This window comes from Monodelphis domestica, chromosome 1 (genome assembly GCF_027887165.1).
Source record: "Monodelphis domestica isolate mMonDom1 chromosome 1, mMonDom1.pri, whole genome shotgun sequence".
Classification (NCBI taxonomy): Eukaryota; Metazoa; Chordata; class Mammalia; order Didelphimorphia; family Didelphidae; genus Monodelphis; species Monodelphis domestica.
The window spans coordinates 212,332,518-212,342,109 of NC_077227.1; the positions used below are offsets into that span (position 1 = coordinate 212,332,518).

At 38.5% G+C, this 9,592-nt stretch overlaps 1 protein-coding gene across 2 annotated transcripts in view; it reads right to left on the reverse strand.

Moving 5' to 3' along the window:
• AKAP6 (A-kinase anchoring protein 6) overlaps positions 1 to 8,225 on the reverse strand; it is a 616,970-nt gene extending 608,745 nt beyond the window's left edge. For both annotated transcript variants that reach the window (XM_007472509.3, XM_056810398.1), the window contains exon 1: positions 7,741 to 8,225. The gene's annotated coding sequence lies outside the window, so the exon portion shown is untranslated. The remainder of the gene's footprint in view (positions 1 to 7,740) is intronic.
• Between the last annotated feature and the right edge of the window lie 1,367 nt (positions 8,226 to 9,592).

Genomic DNA, 9,592 nt, shown 5'->3' on the forward strand with positions numbered 1-9,592 from the left:
CATGCCCACAGGGCCATCAAACTGTGTATCCCCTTTGGCCTAGCAAAACCACTGCTGGGTCTGTATCCCAAAGAGATTAAAGAGAGGGGGAAAGGACCTACTTGTTCAAAAGGCAAAGAACTGAAAACTGAAAGGGATGTCCTTCAATTGGGGAATTGCTGAACAAGTTGTGGTATATGCTTGAAATGGAATGCTATTGTGCCATAAGAAATGGCAAATAAGATGATAACAAAAAAGCCTGGAAAGACTTATATGAAGTGATGCAAAATGAAGTAAGCAGAACCAGGAGAACATTGTACAGAATAACAACACTAGGGTATAATGATCGACTATGAATGACTTAACTGCTATCAATACTACAAGAATCCAGGACTGTTCCAAGGGGCTCCTGACAAAAAAGGGTTATTCAGTACTCTAGAAGGAACTGACCCTCTAAATGCAGATTGACACTTTATTTCCTCCATTAATTTTTCTCTAGTATAAATGATATGTATGTCTTCATTCACAACATGACAAACATGGAATTATGTATTGCATGATAACACACATACCACCTGTATCATACCTGTTATGAAACTTGAAGAGGTGGGAGAGGTAGAAGGGGAGAACAAAGATTGAAAAATATCAGAAAATGATTGTTCAAAACTGTATTGACATGTAAACTGGGGGAAATTTTTTAATTTTTTAAAAAAGAGAATTGATGCGTTCACATTTAAAAATGTCATCCCTTCCCCAGCAAGAAATGTTGGCAATAAATTTAAGGGACTTACCATATTCCTTGAGCTTAAAAAAGTAACATGTCATCTTTGACTACAGAGATGAACCCATTGGTCTCTGTTATTAGTGGTTAAAATCCTTTAAGATGATTTTCTAACCTTGATCTCTAAATTCTAAGCTATTTATAAAAATGATATGATTCTCTATAATCCAACTTGCAGCAGTTAGATTGCACAGTGGTTAGAGTGCTGGACCTGCAGTCAGGAAGATACATCTTCCTGAATTCAAATCTGGCCATGGAAATGTACTAGTTATGTGACCCTGGATAAAGTACTTAACCCTGTTTGCCACAGTTATCTTATCTGGAAAATGAGCTGGAGAAAAAAATGAAAAACAGTTCTAATCTCTTTGCCAAGGAAACCCCAGATAGGATCACCAGGGTTCAAGACTAATAATAGCTAGCATTTATATAGCACTTTAAGATCTGCAAAGCACTTTACAAATATTTTACCTCATAATAGTACTATGAGGTAGATATTATTATTTTCTCCCATTTTACACATGAGGAAATGGATACTCAGAAATGTGATTTTCCCAGGATCTCATAGCTAATAAGAGTGTGAGACCACATTTGAGTTCAGGTCAAGATGGCCTTGAGCAGGTCCAGCATTCTTAACTTCTGTTTTATCTAGCTACCCAAATAGGCAGGACGTTGGAAAGCTTGAGTATGCATGAAAATTGAACCCATTTGCCTTGTTCCCATTAGCAGTATACAGTAACCAATAATTTATCTAGACCCCGGTAACTTTTTTTAAAGGGGAACCATTTGCATGATGGAATTTCCTCTAATTCTTAGTATCTCTAGCTTCCTTCAAAGCTCACTTCAAGTAAATTTTTTCCCCTTTTCCCCTTTATTTTCCCATATTCCCTTTAGTTGCTAGTAACTCCCCAAATTACTTTGTATTTATTTTCTATTTTGCATATATATGTGTTATGTATACGTATATACACATATAGTTACACATAAATACATGTATGTATATACATGAATATATGTAGAGAGAGAGAAGTACACATAAATGTAAACATATGTTTGCTGTTTAGTTGTTTTTTCAGCCATGTCCAATTCTTCATGACCCATCTTGGGATTTTCTTAGCAAGGATCCTGGAATGTTTCTCCAATTTCCTTCTCTAGATCATTTTACAGATGAGGAAACTGAAACAAATGAGGTTAAGTGACTTTCCTGGGGTCACACAGCTAATATGTGTCAGTCCAGATTGGAAATCAGGAAGTAGAGTCTTCCTGATTCCAGGTCTAGCATCTATCCACAGCAAAAGCTAGTTGCATGTATACATATATAATTATCTATGTGTATACTTATATATGTAACTTTATATATATATATATATGTATACATATATATATATATATGTATATATATATATATGCAGCCAAGGGACATCTTTCTCCCCATAAAATATATGTCCCTTGACTGCAGGAACATTCTTGTCTTTGTACACTCGGGAATGAGTACAGTGCTTGGTACCCAGTAAATAATTAATTTTTATTCAATTTTCTAAAATTCTGATTGTTGTGATTTCAGGTCACCCACCACATGGTATACTAGAAAGAATTGAATGTTTGCTCTCAGAGAGCCTGTGTATGAATTTTAGCTCTGTTATTTTCTGTCTCGGACCCCTGAACAAGTCAACGACCCTTAATTTCTTCATGTGCAAAAGGAGAGTTGAATTGGATGTTATCTAGTCTCTTTTAACTCTAAATCTTATAAGTCAGTAGGAAATATTTTTAATGTCATTAGGAACATATAGTCATATCATTATAAACTTAAAAAAAACTTACTTTTCATCTTAGAATAAATACTTTGTATTGATTCCAAGGCAGAAGAGGGGTAAGGGCTGGGCAACAGGAACTAAATGCCTTGCCCAGGGTCATACAGCTGGGAAGTGTCTAAGGCCATATTTGAACCAAAGACCTCCCATCTCTAAGCCTGGCTCTCAATCCACTGAGTCATCTAATTACAACCCCCATTATAAATGCCTAACCTAAGCCATTCTATCATCCAGCTCCTTCATTTTACTCAGGAAGAAACTCATGTCCCAAGAGGTAAACTACTTGAGAATATCTAATTGTGAGTCCCCTTTAAAGTGGCAAATTCTCTGTTGCAAATAACCATTATTTGATTTCTATAAGTCCAGACAGTCTTATGTGCCCCTTAAATTGAAGTAAATAGAGTATCTGTATCACTGTTGCTTTTGATTATAATTGTACATACAAGGAAAAAAATTATAGAGAATGATCTTTTATACTTCATACCAACAATATGCTAATTGTTTACTGAATATGAGCACAAAGTCCCGACTCCTCAGGATCCCAATCTCAATTAGACAGACAAGTCTAGAGAAAAAAGAAATATCATTCAAGACAGTGTGTTGACATACATGTTATCATTAAGCAAAAAGGCATGCAGAGCATTAAGCAATTAAACACTAGGCACAAGGCTAAGAGTTTAGATGCATATATGAGTAAGCAAGACAACTCTTGCCCTTCAGGAGGATATAGCCTAATGGATGAAGGCAATACATAAGGGAGGGAGGAGATCCACGAGCTGAGGCATGATTTAGAGATGGCCATTCCCCTGGGAAGGCAAGATAAGGTCAAAGCGCACCTATTAGAGCCAGATGTCCCAAGACCAGAGTTCAAGGTTCTGGAGAGATAAGGAGGATAAGTATGCTCTCTCAAATGCAGGCATGATAGAACATTGGTATTGTATTTGTCTACCAATGCAAATATAATACAAAACCACTAAAGAATGAGAGAAATCAACTTACTATGAACCACTGGGATTCAAAGCAAACTACCATGCACTTGGTCCATAATTAAAAAAAAAAACAAACAAACAGTGACTTTCCTCCCAGTACTGAGCCCAAAAATACTTTTCAGCCGAACTACCAATTTTAACCTATTCTTGCAAACCATTCCTCACCCCTCCACCCCCACCCCACCCCATCCCTTCCTTGGGAGCTGACTTATTAGTCTGCTTTCTGAGGATCTCATCACTTTTCCCATCAGACCTCTCCTCCTGGAGTCATTGGCAAAAAGCCTGAGGGTTTCCTTAGGGCAAAACTGAACTGCCACCTCACAATTTCTCCCCCCACAGGAGTTTTAGAACTAGATTTTAAAATTCAAGTAATGCCAAAGGCAATATCAATTTATCTTTGTGTCCATTACCCCTACAATAGAAAGATACCAAGATTCCCATATATCAGGTGTGGAATGACATCAGAGGCAGAGGAGTTAAATAAGCAAGAAGAAGAAAAGATGATTATTATCAATTCTTATTATATACATGGTTTCCCAGAGGGGGCATGAGATAATCTTTCTGATAACTCTATTACAGGTAAACAAAATTTGGATTCTGCTACTAAAGAAAGACAGCAGTCTATCTTTTATTTAACTAAGAGATTGGTTCTCTTTCAACCAGTCTTTGAGATGGACTCTCAGAGCTGAGCAACCAGTTCCTCTGGGATACAGAAAAGAGGCACCCATTTCTTTTCCTTCCAAGGGACTGGTAGATGAAATGTAAACAGTGTAACAAAGGTTTAGAGAGAAGAGTAGTACTGAACTTGGGAGGCTTAAAACCTGAGATCAGATCACAGACCTTTTTTATTCATTTCTGGGCAAGTCATTTCACCACTTAGTTTATCTGGGCCTCAGTTTCCTTATCAGTAAAATGAAGGTATTGGATAAAAACAAAACAAACAAACAAAAAAAAAACTTGTTCCAGCTCTAACATTCGAAAATATCTAAGAATTGCATCTGAAGAACCAGGAGCTAAATACCACAAATTTTAATCAGGGATGATTCTGGTATGAACTCACCTTCCATGCCCATTTCAGTTAGCTTTCCAAGTATCCCATGTCCTAATAAAAGATGTCAGTAAAAGCTGGCATGTTAGATTAAACTCGGTTTTGGAAAATATATACCTTCTGCAACAACATATAAATTCATTTCTCACCAGGATTAACAGCCTGTCAGGGCCTTTGGCTCAATCTTGGTGCAAGAGATGAAATTTCATTCCCACCTATGGGTCATTTTTTTATATTAGACTTTATATATAGGGATGTGGAATGGGGTGGAATAGGTATGATTTCACATGCCCAACACTTCTCTACATTGGAGAAAGCAATTAAAATTTCTCTCTCTCTCTCTCTCTCTCTCTCTCTCTCTCTCTCTCTCTCTCTCTCTCTCTCTCTCACACACACACACACACACACACACACACACACACACACAAACACCCCACACATAGAGCCAAAACTCCATATTTAACTAGGAATTCAGCATATTTCCATATTGAATAAGTAAGGCTGAGCACCCCTTCTCCCAAGAGATCTGGATCATCTGGGACCAAAGAATAAACCTACCCACATATACTCTACAGAAGGATTTCTTAATCTTTGTGTCGTGGACTCCTTCCTCAGTGTGGTAGATCTATGAATCCCTTCTCAAAATAATATTTATTACGTTCATAACTGAAGGAAACGACAGTGTTCTATTTCAAGTTAGTGAAAATAAATTAGTAATTCCCCCCACCCACCCTCTTTCCCCTCTCTTTCTTCCCCTAAAAAACCTAAGGATCGTCGGTAAACCTCAGGTTAAAAATTCCTACTCTGCAGGCTCTTTGGTATTTTTAAAAGCAGCCACAGAACTACACGAGTTCTAGAAAAGTTTCCAGGATGCACCAATACTGTAAAGGAGACAAATGCTTGTTTGCTTTTCCTTTGAGTTCTCCCCTCCTTTTCCCTCTCCATATCCTTCTCTTTTCCCTTCCCCTCCTCCCACTCTCAGATACACCCTATCCACCCCTGGGGAATATATTAAAGCTTAAGCAACTGAAATAGCCCCAGCCCTAATAATTAAAACAAGCAGTGGCGGAGTCGCTCCTGCTATCATCCTCTGCAAAGAAAACTAAGATCGTGACGGCCACTCCCATGAGGAGACTTCTATCCTCTGGGAGCAAAAAGAAGGCACACTACCCTAAATAAGAGTATGGGGAAATGTAGGCTCCATTTCCAACGTTAGCGGGAAGGGGGGAAACAAATGCTCATACAGCCCGGAAGTACCTATTTTTGCTAAGTAACTGCATCAGTCCACGCCCATCAGTGCCCTTCCCCCACAGTTAACACTAGACCTTACTTTCTGTAACGCGGTCCTAGAAGAATCTGTTTTCTGCAACTTCCAGTAACCGGAAGGAGTAGCTGAAAACATTGTAATTCCAAAACTCGCTGATACACTTTCTGCCTTTGGTTACACTGTATTCCTTCCTAGGTTTGAATGTTAGGAAGCAAAATCTGTCATGATCCCCTAAGTACCAAGTTGTTGTGGCCGTTGTTGTTTAAGGAGTCAATGGTTTATTTCCCCAAGAATGGTAATTCGGCTAATCTGGCACACACTAGCCCTTTCCCCGATTCCCATCTACCGTTCCCCTCACTCTACCCCATCGTATCACCTCCCTCCTACCCGAGTCACCTTATCACTTCAGATCCTGCTCTGCTCACACCCAGCAGTCCCAGAAGAGCTTTCTGCTCCCGTCATACAATATGAAAAAGCAGATGAACAACTCTCACTCCTAAGGACCTGAAATGAAGCAAACCTGCGCTGACCTCGACCATATCATACAGCTTTCAAGTCACCAACATAAGCTTGGCCATAATGGAAATTCTCTTCCTGCAAGACTTTCCTCCAATGCGAACTAACAACTGAGCCGCCCTGAGCCAAAAGCCGGACCACTCCCTAATTCTGAGTGCACTGTATTGATCAATTGAACTGACATGTATGCCTCCTCCTTTCTTCCCTTTCAGCAGCAATCAACTCCACTGGGGAAATCCATTTCCATGTCCATTCCCCAAAACAAAGAACAACACCGTCCTTATTTTCTCTGTTCCTGTCATCACATTAGAGTAACAACCACCACCACAACAATATTCGAATCAAGACTTCTGGAGCCAGAGCCCAGAGAAATAAAAATGCAGAACTGTTTACTCAGAGTTGCAGAATTTCGTGGAAGTTCTATCTGAGCCAGTGACATTCCGGAGAGAGAAAGATTGGCCATAAAAATTGAGGAAACTGGTACAAATTCAGCATCCTGGACTTTGGTTAAGGTAAAACAAGGGACACTAGCCACACCATCCCTTAAGACCTGCCATCTCTAGGGTTACACCTTTCCTTGAAATTGCCGCAGAGAAGAAACTTGTTCCTTTCTCAGCTCAAAGTCAGGCTGCAAATAATTTCCATAATGTTTTTCTGAGTAACCTAAGCAGAAAAGGGCAGGAATGAACAATACTCTTTCAACTACTTTGAATGTCTATAAAGACTACTCTCTGAGAAACTACTTCATAAACCCTGATGCTTGTGTCATTTAATTCAAATTTGGTCTTTGTTATAAAAATAAAAAAGCTGTCTAGAACACTATAGGAGGTCATATTTCACATCAGTGTTGTGTGAAATGCTTATTCAGCACTAGTTCATTACAACCTGAGTGATATAAGGGAAGTGAAATCTAATAGAGGTAAAAAATAAATTTCATGCCGCAAACCTTGGAATGTTTCATAAGTCCTATGAGCAAAAAAAACTCCTTAGAGAGTCCACATTTTAAAAAGAGATACGTATCTCTGATTCCAGTCAAATACAAGGAAACACTTATTTCTAAGAATGTTTTATTGTCGTAGTAAATTATCCTATACATCTGAGTCCATCTAAGGAGGATACCAAAAATAACCAGCAGAGATGAAACCAGAACAATTATAAATATTTTGGTTCATATGTGACTCTTTTAGGCCTTTGTCTCAGCCTAGCTGCCGGAAAAACAGATTTAGGTAAAGCAGTCGCTTCCTTCCCAGTCCATTTTAAGCACGCAGCTTTCCCATATCTCTGCCTTGGGAAAGACAGGAACTAACCAACAAAACAGCCGTGCAATTAAGACACAGACATTTAATACTTACCATCTCCTGCTCTAACCATTCTCTTTTGATGTTTACGGCACATCTGTAGGATGCAATACTAGGAGATGCCTTGTTTGACCTGCTGCATGATGCTGTGACATCAGTTCAGATGATGCAGCTCATTATGGGAAAGACTGCTGTTGCCATGGCAACTGGGATGTGCTAGGAATCCTTACTGCATTTCCAGTGGAGCTTGAGACAATACGGAAGCTCTGTAAGAAACAGACCATATGCAAGATTGAAACCAAAGGAAAACAATTCTTCCCTGAACAAAAATCTATGGGTTTAAAGAGATTTCTGTAAGAGCACCTCTGTGCTTTGGAAAAATGAAAGGCCCAAATTGTTTCATACTTTGTTGTCACATTTATTAAAAGAAAAAATAAATCTGAGAAATGAAATTAGGGCTAAGAAAACAAGAAAAACTCAAATGTCAAAAATATTTTTTAGTTAAGGATTTTCACTGTGCCTGTCCTCTGATGTTCCAGAAATTACAATAATATAGCACTTTCAGCTCTTAAGAAGAGTTTTTCCTACCCTGCCTAAGACACTTCAAAATAGAAATTGGTGAGGAGAGAAGGTGGGAAAGCAGAGTAATCTTTTAAAGTGGAATTTAAGCTGCTGAACAAATAATTCCAATTCTAAAGCAAATAGGTCCTTATTCTTAAATTGTGGGCAAGTCCCTAGCCAATAAAAAAAACTTCTCTTATCATTTCCTCTTGTAGGCCAACCTACTGTACCTTCTGCATGCAGAGTAGCCTTGCCTTTCATCTGACTGATGGGTACATAAATGAAGGTTTAGAAACCTCTAGGGACCATCCACTAGTTTGTTTGGGGTAAAGGGGAGCAGGGAACCTTATGTTGGCTTTGTGATGAAGTCCATCTTGTGTAACCAAAAGGCAGAGTCTGAAAGCAAGAGACCCTCTTCTAAGCCCAAACTTGATTTTGGAAGAAGTGGACCAAGGCTATTAGAAATAACCTATCTTATAGCATCCATTCTCTCTCTGTCTCTGTCTCTCTCATAATAATATAAAATTATATTAATAAATAATAATTTAAATAAAATAAAAATAATTTTAAAATTAGCTATCCCAAATAGAATTGCGCTAAGAAAAACTATAGTTGTTTGAAAAAAATCATGTCTAAACCAATACCTTTTACTTTTCATTATCATAAACAGTTATTAAGAAAAAATAAAACCTAAACCAATTGCTTCCTCCCACCACACCCCCAAGCACAAACAAATCTCCTTTGCTGTGTGGGGAAAAGGGTGGTGAGTAGCACACAACAGCCTATCTCCTGAATATTTAATAGTCTCAATCCATAAGTAGAAATGGAAGAAATCAAGCTGACCTAAATCAGTTATATCTCTACAGCTGGGCTTATTTTGAGCTCTTAAAAGAAAAGCTATGCATAAATCCAACATATTATTATGATTATGTTATTCCCTTCCAGGCAAGATCGTAAATAGCTGTGTTAACCAATAGCCCAAGCTGTAGATGGGTCAAAGGAGCTCATGCAGTACTTCTGTAACTGATAAAAAGTATAGATAGTACCAAGGTGCAAGAAGGTTGCAAGAAACAGATGCACTCAGAGCCATATCCCCAGGGGGCATGAAGCAGGAATCATTTTCATTTTACCTAATGAGGCCTGAGGAGAAAAGAGTGAAGGAAGGAGAAAGGGTGACTTTACTTGGAGAAAGAGAGAGAGAGAGAGAGAGCACATCTGACATGCCCGGAATCAGACAATTTATTACTGGAAACCGGAACTGTTATCCTGACTTCTCTCCGTATATTCTATATCAAAGGCTTCAAAGGCCAAGAGAGGGCAGAGTTCAGTGGAAGAAATCAGAGAA